This window comes from Mustela nivalis, assembly GCF_964662115.1.
Source record: "Mustela nivalis genome assembly, chromosome: 9".
Classification (NCBI taxonomy): Eukaryota; Metazoa; Chordata; class Mammalia; order Carnivora; family Mustelidae; genus Mustela; species Mustela nivalis.
The window spans coordinates 3,923,578-3,949,198 of record NC_139028.1 but is presented as its reverse complement, the minus strand read 5'-3'; positions in this window follow the sequence as shown (position 1 = coordinate 3,949,198).

The following is a 25,621-nucleotide window of genomic DNA, read 5'->3' as shown; positions in this document are numbered from 1 at the left end:
TGACACAGAATCGGAATTGATGCCCCTACATGACAGAGTTGGTGAAACTTCCCTTCTCAGAGATCTTGAGGCACCTCAGAAATGAATTTTTCATTTTGGACAGAACATTCAGGATAAATATGATCTGTTTGAATTCCTGGTTTCTCATTAGGACAGTTTCTTAGGCTTCACTGGCAGAAGAAAAGGGTTTTGATAATCCAGGGTAAATCCTGACAAAAGCAAAGCACGGTATCTATGAAAAACTAACCCCTCAGAGGAGAACAACAGATAAAGGGCCAGGCCTACCTGACCCTGCAGGATAGGTAAGGTTAGTCTGGCAACAGGGGTATTTGGGAACTGCCCATCTCCTGCTAGAAGAGCTAGAAAAGACCCCTTCTGGAGAGACCACCAAGAGAGGAGAGCCGTAGGTGCTAATGATGAAGAATATTTTAATCAGGGGCGCCTGGGTGGCTCAGTGGATTAAGCCTCTGCCTTCGGCTCGGGCCATGATCTCAGTGTCCTGGGATTGAGCCCCGCATCGGGCTCTTTGCTCAGCAGGAGCCTGCTTTTCTATCTCTCTCTGCCTGACTCTCCGCCTACTTGTGATTTCTCTCTCTGTCAAATAAATACAGAAAATCTTTAAAAAAAAAAAAAGAATATTTTAATCAGCAGAGAAGGTCAAAATGACAAAGTTCCATGATCAGAGTAAACATATGGGATTTAAAAATAAAAAATAAAAAAAATTTTTTGAAAGGACTTTTCTTTAAAGGAATTTAAACAAAAGACCTTTTTAAGAGACTGTTGGCTGTTTAAACCCAAAGTACAACTCACTGAGAGAATCGCCGCATTATTTATTGGGGTAGAAAGGACCTGGAATGTAGAAAGACCCATTCTGCAGAGGAAAAAATAGAATCACTAACAGGCCTCATGCCTTGCACAGCCAGTGGCTAGAATACCTACCCCATCATACCCTGTGCTAGAAGGCCACTAGAACCATTTCAACTATGTTAGTTTTTCTTGGAAGCCAACAAGCGTTTGCCCAGTTAAGAGCGCGGTAACAATCAGTCACGTTATGTTATAATGATTGTCGATATCTTTATAAGCCTTGTCAAGTTCCTTTTTGAGTAACCCTCACCCCACCCTTAGAGAAATTTATCTGTGGTTCACCTCTTTGAAGTACCTCATTGTTGTTCCACATTTACCATAGCCGAAAAACAAACAAACATAAAAAAAGCTTTTTATTAACAAAGTGTTCGGAAGGGGGCCCCACTGTAAACAATGAGAGTTTTCGCTGCCGGGACAATTTTGTTGCAGAAACAGCTGAAAGCAATCAGGTCAGACAGAGCCAAGGGCTTGAGGGATTTTTGAAATGACAAAAACCGAACCAAATCTAACCAAAACAAAAATCAAAACCAATGGCCAAGATTTCAAGTTTGCTACTAAAAGTATGACATTCTCCTAAGACATGCGAGTGACTTGATCACTTTATTTATATATTTATATTTGAAGAAGAAGGAACTATTTGATGCAGCAAATCCACGTTGGTTAAAAATTACCAGATATGGGGGCTCCTGGGTGGCTCAGTGGTTTAGGCCTCTGCCTTCGGCTCAGGTCATGATTTCAGGGTCCTGGGAAGGAGCCCCACATCGCGCTCTCTGCTCAGTGGGGAGCCTGCTTCCCCCCCCTCTCTCTGCCTCCCTCTCTACCTACTTGTGATCTGTCTGTCAAATGGGTAAATAAGATCTTTAAATAAAGAATTACTAGATGTGAAATACATCGAGGGTATGGGAAGGAAAATGATTTCACCTGATCTGACTAGGAAGTGGTTGAAGCCTGAATTAAAGTGCCACAAAAAGAGTAGAGACCTGGGAAATATATGGGGTAAAAATCCCTAGAAAAACAGCAATAATAACTGGCTGCTCTTTATTGACCAGATCCTGCGATAGGCAAAGAAGAGCTGGTTGTAGCCAGAGGATGATCTCCGTTTGTCTTCATGATCTGGCATTTCCTGCAAGCCAGGCATGGGGCTCTGCACTAGAGCTGCAAATGCTGGGTCCCTCATTGTCCCTTTTCTCTTCTCAGGGGGACAACGGGCATGTCCATGATGCAGTGTGACAGGCTTTACCACAGGGAGATAATAGACTGCCAAGGGTAGGTGGGAGCTGGGAAAAGCCACTTAGGAACAGATTTTCAGGGGAGGTGATAGACAAGGGCAAAGCGAAGAATGAGGATGAGTGTGTCAAGTTTCAGAGTGCCAGGAGGCAGCACAGTGCATTCGAGAAACTACAGCAAGTTCATGACAACCGACAGCTGATCTGGCAGCATCACCTGGGGATGGAGGCTGAGCCCCGGGGTTAACACTGGGGGTGAGAAGGTTTGTATACTATGGCGAGGAGGTGAGGTACTACACTGTGGGGGCACAGGGAGCTACCGGAGGATTTCAAATATCAGAATCGTAACCATAATAGAGTATTTCATTGCATCCTAGCTTTCATCAAGTGTAAGATGCACTATAGTTTATGTTCGACTAAGAAAGAGAAATGCTGTCAGTTAAAGTAGGATATGTTATCAAGTGCAAGGTGAGTGCCACCTTAAGAGATATTAAAATGGGGGGGGGACCAATGTTAGAACACGTAAATTGTGGTAGTAGAATAATTAAGAAAGATCCAACACTTGGATCAACTAAAGAAGTGATTATTGCTTACCATGTGCCCCAAACTATATTAAGTCCTAGAACAAGAGACGTGCTCATCTTGAAGCCTTGCAGCTGTTAGACCCAAGGTACAGAGGGCAGTAGCCAACGACCAGCAGGCTCCAAGTGCCATGTGAAGACTCTAAGAGCAACTGCCTTTGAAAGAGAAAACGGTTGACAGTGGGCTTTCTGAGGTAGAGAATTACTAGCTGGGAAAGTAGTAAAATTGACACAGAATCGGAATTGATGCCCCTACATGACAGAGTTGGTGAAACTTCCCTTCTCAGAGATCTTGAGGCACCTCAGAAATGAATTTTTCATTTTGGACAGAACATTCAGGATAAATATGATCTGTTTGAATTCCTGGTTTCTCATTAGGACAGTTTCTTAGGCTTCACTGGCAGAAGAAAAGGGTTTTGATAATCCAGGGTAAATCCTGACAAAAGCAAAGCACGGTATCTATGAAAAACTAACCCCTCAGAGGAGAACAACAGATAAAGGGCCAGGCCTACCTGACCCTGCAGGATAGGTAAGGTTAGTCTGGCAACAGGGGTATTTGGGAACTGCCCATCTCCTGCTAGAAGAGCTAGAGAAGACCCCTTCCGGAGAGACCACCAAGAGAGGAGAGCCGTAGGTGCTAATGATGAAGAATATTTTAATCAGGGGCGCCTGGGTGGCTCAGTGGATTAAGCCTCTGCCTTCGGCTTGGGCCATGATCTCAGTGTCCTGGGATTGAGCCCCGCATCGGGCTCTTTGCTCAGCAGGAGCCTGCTTTTCTATCTCTCTCTGCCTGACTCTCCGCCTACTTGTGATTTCTCTCTCTGTCAAATAAATACCGAAAATCTTTAAAAAAAAAAAAAAAGAATATTTTAATCAGCAGAGATGGTCAAAATGACAAAGTTCCATGATCAGAGTAAACATATGGGATTTAAAAATAAAAAATAAAAAAATTTTTTTGAAAGGACTTTTCTTTAAAGGAATTTAAACAAAAGACCTTTTTAAGAGACAGTTGGCTGTTTAAACCCAAAGTACAACTCACTGAGAGAATCGCCGCATTATTTATTGGGGTAGAAAGGACCTGGAATGTAGAAAGACCCATTCTGCAGAGGAAAAAATAGAATCACTAATAGGCCTCATGCCTTGCACAGCCAGTGGCTAGAATACCTACCCCATCATACCCTGTGCTAGAAGGCCACTAGAACCATTTCAACTATGTTAGTTTTTCTTGGAAGCCAACAAGCGTTTGCCCAGTTAAGAGCGCGGTAACAATCAGTCACGTTATGTTATAATGATTGTCGATATCTTTATAAGCCTTGTCAAGTTCCTTTTTGAGTAACCCTCACCCCACCCTTAGAGAAATTTATCTGTGGTTCACCTCTTTGAAGTACCTCATTGTTGTTCCACATTTACCATAGCCGAAAAACAAACAAACATAAAAAAAGCTTTTTATTAACAAAGTGTTCGGAAGGGGGCGCCACTGTAAACAATGAGAGTTTTCGCTGCCAGGACAATTTTGTTGCAGAAACAGCTGAAAGCAATCAGGTCAGACAGAGCCAAGGGCTTCAGGGATTTTTGAAATGACAAAAACCGAACCAAATCTAACCAAAACAAAAATCAAAACCAATGGCCAAGATTTCAAGTTTGCTACTAAAGGTATGACATTCTCCTAAGACATGCGAGTGACTTGATCACTTTATTTATATATTTATATTTGAAGAAGAAGGAACTATTTGATGCAGCAAATCCACGTTGGTTAAAAATTACCAGATATGGGGGCTCCTGGGTGGCTCAGTGGTTTAGGCCTCTGCCTTCGGCTCAGGTCATGATTTCAGGGTCCTGGGAAGGAGCCCCACATCGCGCTCTCTGCTCAGTAGGGAGCCTGCTTCCCCCCCCCTCTCTCTGCCTCCCTCTCTACCTACTTGTGATCTGTCTGTCAAATGGGTAAATAAGATCTTTAAATAAAGAATTACTAGATGTGAAATACATCGAGGGTATGGGAAGGAAAATGATTTCACCTGATCTGACTAGGAAGTGGTTGAAGCCTGAATTAAAGTGCCACAAAAAGAGTAGAGACATGGGAAATATATGGGGTAAAAATCCCTAGAAAAACAGCAATAATAACTGGCTGCTCTTTATTGACAAGATCCTGCGATAGGCAAAGAAGAGCTGGTTTTAGCCAGAGGATGATCTCCGTTTGTCTTCATGATCTGGCATTTCCTGCAAGCCAGGCATGGGGCTCTGCACTAGAGCTGCAAATGCTGGGTCCCTCATTGTCCCTTTTCTCTTCTCAGGGGGACAACGAGCATGTCCATGATGCAGTGTGACAGGCTTTACCACAGGGAGATAATAGACTGCCAAGGGTAGGTGGGAGCTGGGAAAAGCCACTTAGGAACAGATTTTCAGGGGAGGTGATAGACAAGGGCAAAGCGAAGAATGAGGATGAGTGTGTCAAGTTTCAGAGTGCCAGGAGGCAGCACAGTGCATTCGGGAAACTACAGCAAGTTCATGACAACCGACAGCTGATCTGGCAGCATCACCTGGGGATGGAGGCTGAGCCCCGGGGTTAACACTGGGGGTGAGAAGGTTTGTATACTATGGCGAGGAGGTGAGGTACTACACTGTGGGGGCACAGGGAGCTACCGGAGGATTTCAAATATCAGAATCGTAACCATAATAGAGTATTTCATTGCATCCTAGCTTTCATCAAGTGTAAGATGCACTATAGTTTATGTTCGACTAAGAAAGAGAAATACTGTCAGTTAAAGTAGGATATGTCATCAAGTGCAAGGTGAGTGCCACCTTAAGAGATATTAAAATGGGGGGGGGCAATCTTAGAACAAGTAAATTGTGGTAGTAGAATAATTAAGAAAGATCCAACACTTGGATCAACTAAAGAAGTGATTATTGCTTACCATGTGCCCCAACCTATATTAAGTCCTAGAACAAGAGACGTGCTCATCTTGAAGCCTTGCAGCTGTTAGACCCAAGGTACAGAGGGCAGTAGCCAACGACCAGCAGGCTCCAAGTGCCATGTGAAGACTCTAAGAGCAACTGCCTTTGAAAGAGAAAACGGTTGACAGTGGGCTTTCTGAGGTAGAGAATTACTAGCTGGGAAAGTAGTAAAATTGACACAGAATCGGAATTGATGCCCCTACATGACAGAGTTGGTGAAACTTCCCTTCTCAGAGATCTTGAGGCACCTCAGAAATGAATTTTTCATTTTGGACAGAACATTCAGGATAAATATGATCTGTTTGAATTCCTGGTTTCTCATTAGGACAGTTTCTTAGGCTTCACTGGCAGAAGAAAAGGGTTTTGATAATCCAGGGTAAATCCTGACAAAAGCAAAGCACGGTATCTATGAAAAACTAACCCCTCAGAGGAGAACAACAGATAAAGGGCCAGGCCTACCTGACCCTGCAGGATAGGTAAGGTTAGTCTGGCAACAGGGGTATTTGGGAACTGCCCATCTCCTGCTAGAAGAGCTAGAGAAGACCCCTTCCGGAGAGACCACCAAGAGAGGAGAGCTGTAGGTGCTAATGATGAAGAATATTTTAATCAGGGGCGCCTGGGTGGCTCAGTGGATTAAGCCTCTGCCTTCGGCTCGGGCCATGATCTCAGTGTCCTGGGATTGAGCCCCGCATCGGGCTCTTTGCTCAGCAGGAGCCTGCTTTTCTATCTCTCTCTGCCTGACTCTCCGCCTACTTGTGATTTCTCTCTCTGTCAAATAAATACCGAAAATCTTTTAAAAAAAAAAAAAGAATATTTTAATCAGCAGAGATGGTCAAAATGACAAAGTTAGACGATCAGAGTAAACATATGGGATTTAAAAATAAAAAATAAAAAAAATTTTTTGAAAGGACTTTTCTTTAAAGGAATTTAAACAAAAGACCTTTTTAAGAGACAGTTGGCTGTTTAAACCCAAAGTACAACTCACTGAGAGAATCGCCGCATTATTTATTGGGGTAGAAAGGACCTGGAATGTAGAAAGACCCATTCTGCAGAGGAAAAAATAGAATCACTAATAGGCCTCATGCCTTGCACAGCCAGTGGCTAGAATACCTACCCCATCATACCCTGTGCTAGAAGGCCACTAGAACCATTTCAACTATGTTAGTTTTTCTTGGAAGCCAACAAGCGTTTGCCCAGTTAAGAGCGCGGTAACAATCAGTCACGTTATGTTATAATGATTGTCGATATCTTTAAAAGCCTTGTCAAGTTCCTTTTTGAGTAACCCTCACCCCACCCTTAGAGAAATTTATCTGTGGTTCACCTCTTTGAAGTACCTCATTGTTGTTCCACATTTACCATAGCCGAAAAACAAACAAACAAACAAAAAGCTTTTTATTAACAAAGTGTTCAGAAGGGGGCGCCACTGTAAACAATGAGAGTTTTCGCTGCCGGGACAATATTGTTGCAGAAACAGCTGAAAGCAATCAGGTCAGACAGAGCCAAGGGCTGGAGGGATTTTTAAAATGACAAAAACCGAACCAAATCTAACCAAAACAAAAATCAAAACCAATGGCCAAGATTTCAAGTTTGCTACTAAAGGTATGACATTCTCCTAAGACATGCGAGTGACTTGATCACTTTATTTATATATTTATATTTGAAGAAGAAGGAACTATTTGATGCAGCAAATCCACGTTGGTTAAAAATTACCAGATATGAGGGCTCCTGGGTGGCTCAGTGGTTTAGGCCTCTGCCTTCGGCTCAGGTCATGATTTCAGGGTCCTGGGATGGAGCCCCACATCGGGCTCTCTGCTCAGTGGGGAGCCTGCTTCCCCCCCCCTCTCTCTGCCTCCCTCTCTACCTACTTGTGATCTGTCTTTCAAATGGGTAAATAAGATCTTTAAATAAAGAATTACTAGATGTGAAATACATCTAGGGTATGGGAAGGAAAATGATTTCACCTGATCTGACTAAGAAGTGGTTGAAGCCTGAATTAAAGTGCCACAAAAAGAGTAGAGACCTGGGAAATATATGGGGTAAAAATCCCTAGAAAAACAGCAATAATAACTGGCTGCTCTTTATTGACCAGATCCTGCGATAGGCAAAGAAGAGCTGGTTGTAGCCAGAGGATGATCTCCGTTTGTCTTCATGATCTGGCATTTCCTGCAAGCCAGGCATGGGGCTCTGCACTAGAGCTGCAAATGCTGGGTCCCTCATTGTCCCTTTTCTCTTCTCAGGGGGACAACGGGCATGTCCATGATGCAGTGTGACAGGCTTTACCACAGGGAGATAATAGACTGCCAAGGGTAGGTGGGAGCTGGGAAAAGCCACTTAGGAACAGATTTTCAGGGGAGGTGATAGACAAGGGCAAAGCGAAGAATGAGGATGAGTGTGTCAAGTTTCAGAGTGCCAGGAGGCAGCACAGTGCATTCGGGAAACTACAGCAAGTTCATGACAACCGACAGCTGATCTGGCAGCATCACCTGGGGATGGAGGCTGAGCCCCGGGGTTAACACTGGGGGTGAGAAGGTTTGTATACTATGGCGAGGAGGTGAGGTACTACACTGTGGGGGCACAGGGAGCTACCGGAGGATTTCAAATATCAGAATCGTAACCATAATAGAGGATTTCATTGCATCCTAGCTTTCATCAAGTGTAAGATGCACTATAGTTTATGTTCGACTAAGAAAGAGAAATGCTGTCAGTTAAAGTAGGATATGTCATCAAGTGCAAGGTGAGTGCCACCTTAAGAGATATTAAAATGGGGGGGGCAATCTTAGAACAAGTAAATTGTGGTAGTAGAATAATTAAGAAAGATCCAACACTTGGATCAACTAAAGAAGTGATTATTGCTTACCATGTGCCCCAAACTATATTAAGTCCTAGAACAAGAGACGTGCTCATCTTGAAGCCTTGCAGCTGTTAGACCCAAGGTACAGAGGGCAGTAGCCAACGACCAGCAGGCTCCAAGTGCCATGTGAAGACTCTAAGAGCAACTGCCTTTGAAAGAGAAAACGGTTGACAGTGGGCTTTCTGAGGTAGAGAATTACTAGCTGGGAAAGTAGTAAAATTGACACAGAATCGGAATTGATGCCCCTACATGACAGAGTTGGTGAAACTTCCCTTCTCAGAGATCTTGAGGCACCTCAGAAATGAATTTTTCATTTTGGACAGAACATTCAGGATAAATATGATCTGTTTGAATTCCTGGTTTCTCATTAGGACAGTTTCTTAGGCTTCACTGGCAGAAGAAAAGGGTTTTGATAATCCAGGGTAAATCCTGACAAAAGCAAAGCACGGTATCTATGAAAAACTAACCCCTCAGAGGAGAACAACAGATAAAGGGCCAGGCCTACCTGACCCTGCAGGATAGGTAAGGTTAGTCTGGCAACAGGGGTATTTGGGAACTGCCCATCTCCTGCTAGAAGAGCTAGAAAAGACCCCTTCTGGAGAGACCACCAAGAGAGGAGAGCCGTAGGTGCTAATGATGAAGAATATTTTAATCAGGGGCGCCTGGGTGGCTCAGTGGATTAAGCCTCTGCCTTCGGCTCGGGCCATGATCTCAGTGTCCTGGGATTGAGCCCCGCATCGGGCTCTTTGCTCAGCAGGAGCCTGCTTTTCTATCTCTCTCTGCCTGACTCTCCGCCTACTTGTGATTTCTCTCTCTGTCAAATAAATACAGAAAATCTTTAAAAAAAAAAAAAGAATATTTTAATCAGCAGAGATGGTCAAAATGACAAAGTTCCATGATCAGAGTAAACATATGGGATTTAAAAATAAAAAATAAAAAAATTTTTTTGAAAGGACTTTTCTTTAAAGGAATTTAAACAAAAGACCTTTTTAAGAGACTGTTGGCTGTTTAAACCCAAAGTACAACTCACTGAGAGAATCGCCGCATTATTTATTGGGGTAGAAAGGACCTGGAATGTAGAAAGACCCATTCTGCAGAGGAAAAAATAGAATCACTAACAGGCCTCATGCCTTGCACAGCCAGTGGCTAGAATACCTACCCCATCATACCCTGTGCTAGAAGGCCACTAGAACCATTTCAACTATGTTAGTTTTTCTTGGAAGCCAACAAGCGTTTGCCCAGTTAAGAGCGCGGTAACAATCAGTCACGTTATGTTATAATGATTGTCGATATCTTTATAAGCCTTGTCAAGTTCCTTTTTGAGTAACCCTCACCCCACCCTTAGAGAAATTTATCTGTGGTTCACCTCTTTGAAGTACCTCATTGTTGTTCCACATTTACCATAGCCGAAAAACAAACAAACATAAAAAAAGCTTTTTATTAACAAAGTGTTCGGAAGGGGGCCCCACTGTAAACAATGAGAGTTTTCGCTGCCGGGACAATTTTGTTGCAGAAACAGCTGAAAGCAATCAGGTCAGACAGAGCCAAGGGCTTGAGGGATTTTTGAAATGACAAAAACCGAACCAAATCTAACCAAAACAAAAATCAAAACCAATGGCCAAGATTTCAAGTTTGCTACTAAAAGTATGACATTCTCCTAAGACATGCGAGTGACTTGATCACTTTATTTATATATTTATATTTGAAGAAGAAGGAACTATTTGATGCAGCAAATCCACGTTGGTTAAAAATTACTAGATATGGGGGCTCCTGGGTGGCTCAGTGGTTTAGGCCTCTGCCTTCGGCTCAGGTCATGATTTCAGGGTCCTGGGAAGGAGCCCCACATCGCGCTCTCTGCTCAGTGGGGAGCCTGCTTCCCCCCCCTCTCTCTGCCTCCCTCTCTACCTACTTGTGATCTGTCTGTCAAATGGGTAAATAAGATCTTTAAATAAAGAATTACTAGATGTGAAATACATCTAGGGTATGGGAAGGAAAATGATTTCACCTGATCTGACTAGGAAGTGGTTGAAGCCTGAATTAAAGTGCCACAAAAAGAGTAGAGACCTGGGAAATATATGGGGTAAAAATCCCTAGAAAAACAGCAATAATAACTGGCTGCTCTTTATTGACCAGATCCTGCGATAGGCAAAGAAGAGCTGGTTGTAGCCAGAGGATGATCTCCGTTTGTCTTCATGATCTGGCATTTCCTGCAAGCCAGGCATGGGGCTCTGCACTAGAGCTGCAAATGCTGGGTCCCTCATTGTCCCTTTTCTCTTCTCAGGGGGACAACGGGCATGTCCATGATGCAGTGTGACAGGCTTTACCACAGGGAGATAATAGACTGCCAAGGGTAGGTGGGAGCTGGGAAAAGCCACTTAGGAACAGATTTTCAGGGGAGGTGATAGACAAGGGCAAAGCGAAGAATGAGGATGAGTGTGTCAAGTTTCAGAGTGCCAGGAGGCAGCACAGTGCATTCGAGAAACTACAGCAAGTTCATGACAACCGACAGCTGATCTGGCAGCATCACCTGGGGATGGAGGCTGAGCCCCGGGGTTAACACTGGGGGTGAGAAGGTTTGTATACTATGGCGAGGAGGTGAGGTACTACACTGTGGGGGCACAGGGAGCTACCGGAGGATTTCAAATATCAGAATCGTAACCATAATAGAGTATTTCATTGCATCCTAGCTTTCATCAAGTGTAAGATGCACTATAGTTTATGTTCGACTAAGAAAGAGAAATGCTGTCAGTTAAAGTAGGATATGTTATCAAGTGCAAGGTGAGTGCCACCTTAAGAGATATTAAAATGGGGGGGGGACCAATGTTAGAACACGTAAATTGTGGTAGTAGAATAATTAAGAAAGATCCAACACTTGGATCAACTAAAGAAGTGATTATTGCTTACCATGTGCCCCAAACTATATTAAGTCCTAGAACAAGAGACGTGCTCATCTTGAAGCCTTGCAGCTGTTAGACCCAAGGTACAGAGGGCAGTAGCCAACGACCAGCAGGCTCCAAGTGCCATGTGAAGACTCTAAGAGCAACTGCCTTTGAAAGAGAAAACGGTTGACAGTGGGCTTTCTGAGGTAGAGAATTACTAGCTGGGAAAGTAGTAAAATTGACACAGAATCGGAATTGATGCCCCTACATGACAGAGTTGGTGAAACTTCCCTTCTCAGAGATCTTGAGGCACCTCAGAAATGAATTTTTCATTTTGGACAGAACATTCAGGATAAATATGATCTGTTTGAATTCCTGGTTTCTCATTAGGACAGTTTCTTAGGCTTCACTGGCAGAAGAAAAGGGTTTTGATAATCCAGGGTAAATCCTGACAAAAGCAAAGCACGGTATCTATGAAAAACTAACCCCTCAGAGGAGAACAACAGATAAAGGGCCAGGCCTACCTGACCCTGCAGGATAGGTAAGGTTAGTCTGGCAACAGGGGTATTTGGGAACTGCCCATCTCCTGCTAGAAGAGCTAGAGAAGACCCCTTCCGGAGAGACCACCAAGAGAGGAGAGCCGTAGGTGCTAATGATGAAGAATATTTTAATCAGGGGCGCCTGGGTGGCTCAGTGGATTAAGCCTCTGCCTTCGGCTCGGGCCATGATCTCAGTGTCCTGGGATTGAGCCCCGCATCGGGCTCTTTGCTCAGCAGGAGCCTGCTTTTCTATCTCTCTCTGCCTGACTCTCCGCCTACTTGTGATTTCTCTCTCTGTCAAATAAATACAGAAAATCTTTAAAAAAAAAAAAGAAAATTTTAATCAGCAGAGATGGTCAAAATGACAAAGTTCCACGATCAGAGTAAACATATGGGATTTAAAAATAAAAAATAAAAAAAATTTTTTGAAAGGACTTTTCTTTAAAGGAATTTAAACAAAAGACCTTTTTAAGAGACAGTTGGCTGTTTAAACCCAAAGTACAACTCACTGAGAGAATCGCCGCATTATTTATTGGGGTAGAAAGGACCTGGAATGTAGAAAGACCCATTCTGCAGAGGAAAAAATAGAATCACTAACAGGCCTCATGCCTTGCACAGCCAGTGGCTAGAATACCTACCCCATCATACCCTGTGCTAGAAGGCCACTAGAACCATTTCAACTATGTTAGTTTTTCTTGGAAGCCAACAAGCGTTTGCCCAGTTAAGAGCGCGGTAACAATCAGTCACGTTATGTTATAATGATTGTCGATATCTTTAAAAGCCTTGTCAAGTTCCTTTTTGAGTAACCCTCACCCCACCCTTTGAGAAATTTATCTGTGGTTCACCTCTTTGAAGTACCTCATTGTTGTTCCACATTTACCATAGCCGAAAAACAAACAAACAAACAAAAAGCTTTTTATTAACAAAGTGTTCAGAAGGGGGCGCCACTGTAAACAATGAGAGTTTTCGCTGCCGGGACAATTTTGTTGCAGAAACAGCTGAAAGCAATCAGGTCAGACAGAGCCAAGGGCTGGAGGGATTTTTAAAATGACAAAAAACGAACCAAATCTAACCAAAACAAAAATCAAAACCAATGGCCAAGATTTCAAGTTTGCTACTAAAGGTATGACATTCTCCTAAGACATGCGAGTGACTTGATCACTTTATTTATATATTTATATTTGAAGAAGAAGGAACTATTTGATGCAGCAAATCCACGTTGGTTAAAAATTACCAGATATGAGGGCTCCTGGGTGGCTCAGTGGTTTAGGCCTCTGCCTTCGGCTCAGGTCATGATTTCAGGGTCCTGGGATGGAGCCCCACATCGGGCTCTCTGCTCAGTGGGGAGCCTGCTTCCCCCCCCTCTCTCTGCCTCCCTCTCTACCTACTTGTGATCTGTCTGTCAAATGGGTAAATAAGATCTTTAAATAAAGAATTACTAGATGTGAAATACATCTAGGGTATGGGAAGGAAAATGATTTCACCTGATCTGACTAGGAAGTGGTTGAAGCCTGAATTAAAGTGCCACAAAAAGAGTAGAGACCTGGGAAATATATGGGGTAAAAATCCCTAGAAAAACAGCAATAATAACTGGCTGCTCTTTATTGACCAGATCCTGCGATAGGCAAAGAAGAGCTGGTTGTAGCCAGAGGATGATCTCCGTTTGTCTTCATGATCTGGCATTTCCTGCAAGCCAGGCATGGGGCTCTGCACTAGAGCTGCAAATGCTGGGTCCCTCATTGTTCCTTTTCTCTTCTCAGGGGGACAACGGGCATGTCCATGATGCAGTGTGACAGGCTTTACCACAGGGAGATAATAGACTGCCAAGGGTAGGTGGGAGCTGGGAAAAGCCACTTAGGAACAGATTTTCAGGGGAGGTGATAGACAAGGGCAAAGCGAAGAATGAGGATGAGTGTGTCAAGTTTCAGAGTGCCAGGAGGCAGCACAGTGCATTCGGGAAACTACAGCAAGTTCATGACAACCGACAGCTGATCTGGCAGCATCACCTGGGGATGGAGGCTGAGCCCCGGGGTTAACACTGGGGGTGAGAAGGTTTGTATACTATGGCGAGGAGGTGAGGTACTACACTGTGGGGGCACAGGGAGCTACCGGAGGATTTCAAATATCAGAATCGTAACCATAATAGAGTATTTCATTGCATCCTAGCTTTCATCAAGTGTAAGATGCACTATAGTTTATGTTCGACTAAGAAAGAGAAATGCTGTCAGTTAAAGTAGGATATGTCATCAAGTGCAAGGTGAGTGCCACCTTAAGAGATATTAAAATGGGAGGGGGGGCAATCTTAGAACAAGTAAATTGTGGTAGTAGAATAATTAAGAAAGATCCAACACTTGGATCAACTAAAGAAGTGATTATTGCTTACCATGTGCCCCAAACTATATTAAGTCCTAGAACAAGAGACGTGCTCATCTTGAAGCCTTGCAGCTGTTAGACCCAAGGTACAGAGGGCAGTAGCCAACGACCAGCAGGCTCCAAGTGCCATGTGAAGACTCTAAGAGCAACTGCCTTTGAAAGAGAAAACGTTTGACAGTGGGCTTTCTGAGGTAGAGAATTACTAGCTGGGAAAGTAGTAAAATTGACACAGAATCGGAATTGATGCCCCTACATGACAGAGTTGGTGAAACTTCCCTTCTCAGAGATCTTGAGGCACCTCAGAAATGAATTTTTCATTTTGGACAGAACATTCAGGATAAATATGATCTGTTTGAATTCCTGGTTTCTCATTAGGACAGTTTCTTAGGCTTCACTGGCAGAAGAAAAGGGTTTTGATAATCCAGGGTAAATCCTGACAAAAGCAAAGCACGGTATCTATGAAAAACTAACCCCTCAGAGGAGAACAACAGATAAAGGGCCAGGCCTACCTGACCCTGCAGGATAGGTAAGGTTAGTCTGGCAACAGGGGTATTTGGGAACTGCCCATCTCCTGCTAGAAGAGCTAGAGAAGACCCCTTCCGGAGAGACCACCAAGAGAGGAGAGCCGTAGGTGCTAATGATGAAGAATATTTTAATCAGGGGCGCCTGGGTGGCTCAGTGGATTAAGCCTCTGCCTTCGGCTCGGGCCATGATCTCAGTGTCCTGGGATTGAGCCCCGCATCGGGCTCTTTGCTCAGCAGGAGCCTGCTTTTCTATCTCTCTCTGCCTGACTCTCCGCCTACTTGTGATTTCTCTCTCTGTCAAATAAATACAGAAAATCTTTAAAAAAAAAAAAGAAAATTTTAATCAGCAGAGATGGTCAAAATGACAAAGTTCCACGATCAGAGTAAACATATGGGATTTAAAAAAAAAAATAAAAAAAATTTTTTGAAAGGACTTTTCTTTAAAGGAATTTAAACAAAAGACCTTTTTAAGAGACAGTTGGCTGTTTAAACCCAAAGTACAACTCACTGAGAGAATCGCCGCATTATTTATTGGGGTAGAAAGGACCTGGAATGTAGAAAGACCCATTCTGCAGAGGAAAAAATAGAATCACTAACAGGCCTCATGCCTTGCACAGCCAGTGGCTAGAATACCTACCCCATCATACCCTGTGCTAGAAGGCCACTAGAACCATTTCAACTATGTTAGTTTTTCTTGGAAGCCAACAAGCGTTTGCCCAGTTAAGAGCGCGGTAACAATCAGTCACGTTATGTTATAATGATTGTCGATATCTTTAAAAGCCTTGTCAAGTTCCTTTTTGAGTAACCCTCACCCCACCCTTTGAGAAATTTATCTGTGGTTCACCTCTTTGAAGTACCTCATTGTTGTTCCACATTTACCATAGCCGAAAAACAAACAAACAAACAAAAAGCTTTTTATTAACAAAGTGTTCAGAAGGGGGCGCCACTGTAAACAATGAGAGTTTTCCCTGCCGGGACAATTTTGTTGCAGAAACAGCTGAAAGCAATCAGGTCAGACAGAGCCAAGGGCTGGAGGGATTTTTAAAATGACAAAAAACGAACCAAATCTAACCAAAACAAAAATCAAAACCAATGGCCAAGATTTCAAGTTTGCTACTAAAGGTATGACATTCTCCTAAGACATGCGAGTGACTTGATCACTTTATTTATATATTTATATTTGAAGAAGAAGGAACTATTTGATGCAGCAAATCCACGTTGGTTAAAAATTACCAGATATGAGGGCTCCTGGGTGGCTCAGTGGTTTAGGCCTCTGCCTTCGGCTCAGGTCATGATTTCAGGGTCCTGGGATGGAGCCCCACATCGGGCTCTCTGCTCAGTGGGGAGCCTGCTTCCCCCCCCTCTCTCTGCCTCCCTCTCTACCTACTTGTGATCTGTCTGTCAAATGGGTAAATAAGATCTTTAAATAAAGAATTACTAGATGTGAAATACATCTAGGGTATGGGAAGGAAAATGATTTCACCTGATCTGACTAGGAAGTGGTTGAAGCCTGAATTAAAGTGCCACAAAAAGAGTAGAGACCTGGGAAATATATGGGGTAAAAATCCCTAGAAAAACAGCAATAATAACTGGCTGCTCTTTATTGACCAGATCCTGCGATAGGCAAAGAAGAGCTGGTTTTAGCCAGAGGATGATCTCCGTTTGTCTTCATGATCTGGCATTTCCTGCAAGCCAGGCATGGGGCTCTGCACTAGAGCTGCAAATGCTGGGTCCCTCATTGTCCCTTTTCTCTTCTCAGGGGGACAACGGGCATGTCCATGATGCAGTGTGACAGGCTTTACCACAGGGAGATAATAGACTGCCAAGGGTAGGTGGGAGCTGGGAAAAGCCACTTAGGAACAGATTTTCAGGGGAGGTGATAGACAAGGGCAAAGCGAAGAATGAGGATGAGTGTGTCAAGTTTCAGAGTGCCAGGAGGCAGCACAGTGCATTCGGGAAACTACAGCAAGTTCATGACAACCGACAGCTGATCTGGCAGCATCACCTGGGGATGGAGGCTGAGCCCCGGGGTTAACACTGGGGGTGAGAAGGTTTGTATACTATGGCGAGGAGGTGAGGTACTACACTGTGGGGCACAGGGAGCTACCGGAGGATTTCAAATATCAGAATCGTAACCATAATAGAGGATTTCATTGCATCCTAGCTTTCATCAAGTGTAAGATGCACTATAGTTTATGTTCGACTAAGAAAGAGAAATGCTGTCAGTTAAAGTAGGATATGTCATCAAGTGCAAGGTGAGTGCCACCTTAAGAGATATTAAAATGGGGGGGGCAATCTTAGAACAAGTAAATTGTGGTAGTAGAATAATTAAGAAAGATCCAACACTTGGATCAACTAAAGAAGTGATTATTGCTTACCATGTGCCCCAAACTATATTAAGTCCTAGAACAAGAGACGTGCTCATCTTGAAGCCTTGCAGCTGTTAGACCCAAGGTACAGAGGGCAGTAGCCAACGACCAGCAGGCTCCAAGTGCCATGTGAAGACTCTAAGAGCAACTGCCTTTGAAAGAGAAAACGTTTGACAGTGGGCTTTCTGAGGTAGAGAATTACTAGCTGGGAAAGTAGTAAAATTGACACAGAATCGGAATTGATGCCCCTACATGACAGAGTTGGTGAAACTTCCCTTCTCAGAGATCTTGAGGCACCTCAGAAATGAATTTTTCATTTTGGACAGAACATTCAGGATAAATATGATCTGTTTGAATTCCTGGTTTCTCATTAGGACAGTTTCTTAGGCTTCACTGGCAGAAGAAAAGGGTTTTGATAATCCAGGGTAAATCCTGACAAAAGCAAAGCACGGTATCTATGAAAAACTAACCCCTCAGAGGAGAACAACAGATAAAGGGCCAGGCCTACCTGACCCTGCAGGATAGGTAAGGTTAGTCTGGCAACAGGGGTATTTGGGAACTGCCCATCTCCTGCTAGAAGAGCTAGAGAAGACCCCTTCTGGAGAGACCACCAAGAGAGGAGAGCCGTAGGTGCTAATGATGAAGAATATTTTAATCAGGGGCGCCTGGGTGGCTAAGTGGATTAAGCCTCTGCCTTCGGCTCGGGCCATGATCTCAGTGTCCTGGGATTGAGCCCCGCATCGGGCTCTTTGCTCAGCAGGAGCCTGCTTTTCTATCTCTCTCTGCCTGACTCTCCGCCTACTTGTGATTTCTCTCTCTGTCAAATAAATACCGAAAATCTTTAAAAAAAAAAAAAAGAATATTTTAATCAGCAGAGATGGTCAAAATGACAAAGTTCCATGATCAGAGTAAACATATGGGATTTAAAAATAAAAAATAAAAAAATTTTTTTGAAAGGACTTTTCTTTAAAGGAATTTAAACAAAAGACCTTTTTAAGAGACAGTTGGCTGTTTAAACCCAAAGTACAACTCACTGAGAGAATCGCCGCATTATTTATTGGGGTAGAAAGGACCTGGAATGTAGAAAGACCCATTCTGCAGAGGAAAAAATAGAATCACTAACAGGCCTCATGCCTTGCACAGCCAGTGGCTAGAATACCTACCCCATCATACCCTGTGCTAGAAGGCCACTAGAACCATTTCAACTATGTTAGTTTTTCTTGGAAGCCAACAAGCGTTTGCCCAGTTAAGAGCGCGGTAACAATCAGTCACGTTATGTTATAATGATTGTCGATATCTTTAAAAGCCTTGTCAAATTCCTTTTTGAGTAACCCTCACCCCACCCTTAGAGAAATTTATCTGTGGTTCACCTCTTTGAAGTACCTCATTGTTGTTCCACATTTACCATAGCCGAAAAACAAACAAACAAACAAAAAGCTTTTTATTAACAAAGTGTTCAGAAGGGGGCGCCACTGTAAACAATGAGAGTTTTCGCTGCCGGGACAATATTGTTGCAGAAACAGCTGAAAGCAATCAGGTCAGACAGAGCCAAGGGCTGGAGGGATTTTTAAAATGACAAAAACCGAACCAAATCTAACCAAAACAAAAATCAAAACCAATGGCCAAGATTTCAAGTTTGCTACTAAAGGTATGACATTCTCCTAAGACATGCGAGTGACTTGATCACTTTATTTATATATTTATATTTGAAGAAGAAGGAACTATTTGATGCAGCAAATCCACGTTGGTTAAAAATTACCAGATATGAGGGCTCCTGGGTGGCTCAGTGGTTTAGGCCTCTGCCTTCGGCTCAGGTCATGATTTCAGGGTCCTGGGATGGAGCCCCACATCGGGCTCTCTGCTCAGTGGGGAGCCTGCTTCCCCCCCCTCTCTCTGCCTCCCTCTCTACCTACTTGTGATCTGTCTGTCAAATGGGTAAATAAGATCTTTAAATAAAGAATTACTAGATGTGAAATACATCGAGGGTATGGGAAGGAAAATGATTTCACCTGATCTGACTAAGAAGTGGTTGAAGCCTGAATTAAAGTGCCACAAAAAGAGTAGAGACCTGGGAAATATATGGGGTAAAAATCCCTAGAAAAACAGCAATAATAACTGGCTGCTCTTTATTGACCAGATCCTGCGATAGGCAAAGAAGAGCTGGTTGTAGCCAGAGGATGATCTCCGTTTGTCTTCATGATCTGGCATTTCCTGCAAGCCAGGCATGGGGCTCTGCACTAGAGCTGCAAATGCTGGGTCCCTCATTGTCCCTTTTCTCTTCTCAGGGGGACAACGGGCATGTCCATGATGCAGTGTGACAGGCTTTACCACAGGGAGATAATAGACTGCCAAGGGTAGGTGGGAGCTGGGAAAAGCCACTTAGGAACAGATTTTCAGGGGAGGTGATAGACAAGGGCAAAGCGAAGAATGAGGATGAGTGTGTCAAGTTTCAGAGTGCCAGGAGGCAGCACAGTGCATTCGGGAAACTACAGCAAGTTCATGACAACCGACAGCTGATCTGGCAGCATCACATGGGGATGGAGGCTGAGCCCCGGGGTTAACACTGGGGGTGAGAAGGTTTGTATACTATGGCGAGGAGGTGAGGTACTACACTGTGGGGGCACAGGGAGCTACCGGAGGATTTCAAATATCAGAATCGTAACCATAATAGAGGATTTCATTGCATCCTAGCTTTCATCAAGTGTAAGATGCACTATAGTTTATGTTCGACTAAGAAAGAGAAATGCTGTCAGTTAAAGTAGGATATGTCATCAAGTGCAAGGTGAGTGCCACCTTAAGAGATATTAAAATGGGGGGGGGCAATCTTAGAACAAGTAAATTGTGGTAGTAGAATAATTAAGAAAGATCCAACACTTGGATCAACTAAAGAAGTGATTATTGCTTACCATGTGCCCCAAACTATATTAAGTCCTAGAACAAGAGACGTGCTCATCTTGAAGCCTTGCAGCTGTTAGACCCAAGGTACAGAGGGCAGTAGCCAACGACCAGCAGGCTCCAAGTGCCATGTGAAGACTCTAAGAGCAACTGCCTTTGAAAGAGAAAACGGTTGACAGTGGGCTTTCTGAGGTAGAGAATTACTAGCTGGGAAAGTAGTAAAATTGACACAGAATCGGAATTGATGCCCCTACATGACAGAGTTGGTGAAACTTCCCTTCTCAGAGATCTTGAGGCACCTCAGAAATGAATTTTTCATTTTGGACAGAACATTCAGGATAAATATGATCTGTTTGAATTCCTGGTTTCTCATTAGGACAGTTTCTTAGGCTTCACTGGCAGAAGAAAAGGGTTTTGATAATCCAGGGTAAATCCTGACAAAAGCAAAGCACGGTATCTATGAAAAACTAACCCCTCAGAGGAGAACAACAGATAAAGGGCCAGGCCTACCTGACCCTGCAGGATAGGTAAGGTTAGTCTGGCAACAGGGGTATTTGGGAACTGCCCATCTCCTGCTAGAAGAGCTAGAGAAGACCCCTTCCGGAGAGACCACCAAGAGAGGAGAGCCGTAGGTGCTAATGATGAAGAATATTTTAATCAGGGGCGCCTGGGTGGCTCAGTGGATTAAGCCTCTGCCTTCGGCTCGGGCCATGATCTCAGTGTCCTGGGATTGAGCCCCGCATCGGGCTCTTTGCTCAGCAGGAGCCTGCTTTTCTATCTCTCTCTGCCTGACTCTCCGCCTACTTGTGATTTCTCTCTCTGTCAAATAAATACCGAAAATCTTTTAAAAAAAAAAAAAGAATATTTTAATCAGCAGAGATGGTCAAAATGACAAAGTTCCATGATCAGAGTAAACATATGGGATTTAAAAATAAAAAATAAAAAAATTTTTTTGAAAGGACTTTTCTTTAAAGGAATTTAAACAAAAGACCTTTTTAAGAGACAGTTGGCTGTTTAAACCCAAAGTACAACTCACTGAGAGAATCGCCGCATTATTTATTGGGGTAGAAAGGACCTGGAATGTAGAAAGACCCATTCTGCAGAGGAAAAAATAGAATCACTAACAGGCCTCATGCCTTGCACAGCCAGTGGCTAGAATACCTACCCCATCATACCCTGTGCTAGAAGGCCACTAGAACCATTTCAACTATGTTAGTTTTTCTTGGAAGCCAACAAGCGTTTGCCCAGTTAAGAGCGCGGTAACAATCAGTCACGTTATGTTATAATGATTGTCGATATCTTTATAAGCCTTGTCAAGTTCCTTTTTGAGTAACCCTCACCCCACCCTTAGAGAAATATATCTGTGGTTCACCTCTTTGAAGTACCTCATTGTTGTTCCACATTTACCATAGCCGAAAAACAAACAAACATAAAAAAAGCTTTTTATTAACAAAGTGTTCGGAAGGGGGCGCCACTGTAAACAATGAGAGTTTTCGCTGCCGGGACAATTTTGTTGCAGAAACAGCTGAAAGCAATCAGGTCAGACAGAGCCAAGGGCTTGAGGGATTTTTGAAATGACAAAAACCGAACCAAATCTAACCAAAACAAAAATCAAAACCAATGGCCAAGATTTCAAGTTTGCTACTAAAGGTATGACATTCTCCTAAGACATGTGAGTGACTTGATCACTTTATTTATATATTTATATTTGAAGAAGAAGGAACTATTTGATGCAGCAAATCCACGTTGGTTAAAAATTACCAGATATGGGGGCTCCTGGGTGGCTCAGTGGTTTAGGCCTCTGCCTTCGGCTCAGGTCATGATTTCAGGGTCCTGGGAAGGAGCCCCACATCGCGCTCTCTGCTCAGTGGGGAGCCTGCTTCCCCCCCCTCTCTCTGCCTCCCTCTCTACCTACTTGTGATCTGTCTTTCAAATGGGTAAATAAGATCTTTAAATAAAGAATTACTAGATGTGCAATACATCGAGGGTATGGGAAGGAAAATGATTTCACCTGATCTGACTAGGAAGTGGTTGAAGCCTGAATTAAAGTGCCACAAAAAGAGTAGAGACCTGGGAAATATATGGGGTAAAAATCCCTAGAAAAACAGCAATAATAACTGGCTGCTCTTTATTGACCAGATCCTGCGATAGGCAAAGAAGAGCTGGTTGTAGCCAGAGGATGATCTCCGTTTGTCTTCATGATCTGGCATTTCCTGCAAGCCAGGCATGGGGCTCTGCACTAGAGCTGCAAATGCTGGGTCCCTCATTGTCCCTTTTCTCTTCTCAGGGGGACAACGGGCATGTCCATGATGCAGTGTGACAGGCTTTACCACAGGGAGATAATAGACTGCCAAGGGTAGGTGGGAGCTGGGAAAAGCCACTTAGGAACAGATTTTCAGGGGAGGTGATAGACAAGGGCAAAGCGAAGAATGAGGATGAGTGTGTCAAGTTTCAGAGTGCCAGGAGGCAGCACAGTGCATTCGGGAAACTACAGCAAGTTCATGACAACCGACAGCTGATCTGGCAGCATCACATGGGGATGGAGGCTGAGCCCCGGGGTTAACACTGGGGGTGAGAAGGTTTGTATACTATGGCGAGGAGGTGAGGTACTACACTGTGGGGGCACAGGGAGCTACCGGAGGATTTCAAATATCAGAATCGTAACCATAATAGAGTATTTCATTGCATCCTAGCTTTCATCAAGTGTAAGATGCACTATAGTTTATGTTCGACTAAGAAAGAGAAATGCTGTCAGTTAAAGTAGGATATGTCATCAAGTGCAAGGTGAGTGCCACCTTAAGAGATATTAAAATGGGAGGGGGGGCAATCTTAGAACAAGTAAATTGTGGTAGTAGAATAATTAAGAAAGATCCAACACTTGGATCAACTAAAGAAGTGATTATTGCTTACCATGTGCCCCAAACTATATTAAGTCCTAGAACAAGAGACGTGCTCATCTTGAAGCCTTGCAGCTGTTAGACCCAAGGTACAGAGGGCAGTAGCCAACGACCAGCAGGCTCCAAGTGCCATGTGAAGACTCTAAGAGCAACTGCCTTTGAAAGAGAAAACGGTTGACAGTGGGCTTTCTGAGGTAGAGAATTACTAGCTGGGAAAGTAGTAAAATTGACACAGAATCGGAATTGATGCCCCTACATGACAGAGTTGGTGAAACTTCCCTTCTCAGAGATCTTGAGGCACCTCAGAAATGAATTTTTCATTTTGGACAGAACATTCAGGATAAATATGATCTTTTGGAATTCCTGGTTTCTCATTAGGACAGTTTCTTAGGCTTCACTGGCAGAAGAAAAGGGTTTTGATAATCCAGGGTAAATCCTGACAAAAGCAAAGCACGGTATCTATGAAAAACTAACCCCTCAGAGGAGAACAACAGATAAAGGGCCAGGCCTACCTGACCCTGCAGGATAGGTAAGGTTAGTCTGGCAACAGGGGTATTTGGGAACTGCCCATCTCCTGCTAGAAGAGCTAGAGAAGACCCCTTCCGGAGAGACCACCAAGAGAGGAGAGCCGTAGGTGCTAATGATGAAGAATACTTTAATCAGGGGCGCCTGGGTGGCTCAGTGGATTAAGCCTCAGCCTTCGGCTCGGGCCATGATCTCAGTGTCCTGGGATTGAGCCCCGCATCGGGCTCTTTGCTCAGCAGGAGCCTGCTTTTCTATCTCTCTCTGCCTGACTCTCCGCCTACTTGTGATTTCTCTCTCTGTCAAATAAATACCGAAAATCTTTTTAAAAAAAAAAAAAGAATATTTTAATCAGCAGAGATGGTCAAAATGACAAAGTTCCATGATCAGAGTAAACATATGGGATTTAAAAATAAAAAATAAAAAAATTTTTTTGAAAGGACTTTTCTTTAAAGGAATTTAAACAAAAGACCTTTTTAAGAGACAGTTGGCTGTTTAAACCCAAAGTACAACTCACTGAGAGAATCGCCGCATTATTTATTGGGGTAGAAAGGACCTGGAATGTAGAAAGACCCATTCTGCAGAGGAAAAAATAGAATCACTAACAGGCCTCATGCCTTGCACAGCCAGTGGCTAGAATACCTACCCCATCATACCCTGTGCTAGAAGGCCACTAGAACCATTTCAACTATGTTAGTTTTTCTTGGAAGCCAACAAGCGTTTGCCCAGTTAAGAGCGCGGTAACAATCAGTCACGTTATGTTATAATGATTGTCGATATCTTTAAAAGCCTTGTCAAGTTCCTTTTTGAGTAACCCTCACCCCACCCTTAGAGAAATTTATCTGTGGTTCACCTCTTTGAAGTACCTCATTGTTGTTCCACATTTACCATAGCCGAAAAACAAACAAACAAACAAAAAGCTTTTTATTAACAAAGTGTTCAGAAGGGGGCGCCACTGTAAACAATGAGAGTTTTCGCTGCCGGGACAATATTGTTGCAGAAACAGCTGAAAGCAATCAGGTCAGACAGAGCCAAGGGCTGGAGGGATTTTTAAAATGACAAAAAACGAACCAAATCTAACCAAAACAAAAATCAAAACCAATGGCCAAGATTTCAAGTTTGCTACTAAAGGTATGACATTCTCCTAAGACATGCGAGTGACTTGATCACTTTATTTATATATTTATATTTGAAGAAGAAGGAACTATTTGATGCAGCAAATCCACGTTGGTTAAAAATTACCAGATATGAGGGCTCCTGGGTGGCTCAGTAATTTAGGCCTCTGCCTTCGGCTCAGGTCATGATTTCAGGGTCCTGGGATGGAGCCCCACATCGGGCTCTCTGCTCAGTGGGGAGCCTGCTTCCCCCCCCTCTCTCTGCCTCCCTCTCTACCTACTTGTTATCTGTCTGTCAAATGGGTAAATAAGATCTTTAAATAAAGAATTACTAGATGTGAAATACATCTAGGGTATGGGAAGGAAAATGATTTCACCTGATCTGACTAAGAAGTGGTTGAAGCCTGAATTAAAGTGCCACAAAAAGAGTAGAGACCTGGGAAATATATGGGGTAAAAATCCCTAGAAAAACAGCAATAATAACTGGCTGCTCTTTATTGACCAGATCCTGCGATAGGCAAAGAAGAGCTGGTTGTAGCCAGAGGATGATCTCCGTTTGTCTTCATGATCTGGCATTTCCTGCAAGCCAGGCATGGGGCTCTGCACTAGAGCTGCAAATGCTGGGTCCCTCATTGTCCCTTTTCTCTTCTCAGGGGGACAACGGGCATGTCCATGATGCAGTGTGACAGGCTTTACCACAGGGAGATAATAGACTGCCAAGGGTAGGTGGGAGCTGGGAAAAGCCACTTAGGAACAGATTTTCAGGGGAGGTGATAGACAAGGGCAAAGCGAAGAATGAGGATGAGTGTGTCAAGTTTCAGAGTGCCAGGAGGCAGCACAGTGCATTCGGGAAACTACAGCAAGTTCATGACAACCGACAGCTGATCTGGCAGCATCACCTGGGGATGGAGGCTGAGCCCCGGGGTTAACACTGGGGGTGAGAGGTTTGTATACTATGGCGAGGAGGTGAGGTACTACACTGTGGGGCACAGGGAGCTACCGGAGGATTTCAAATATCAGAATCGTAACCATAA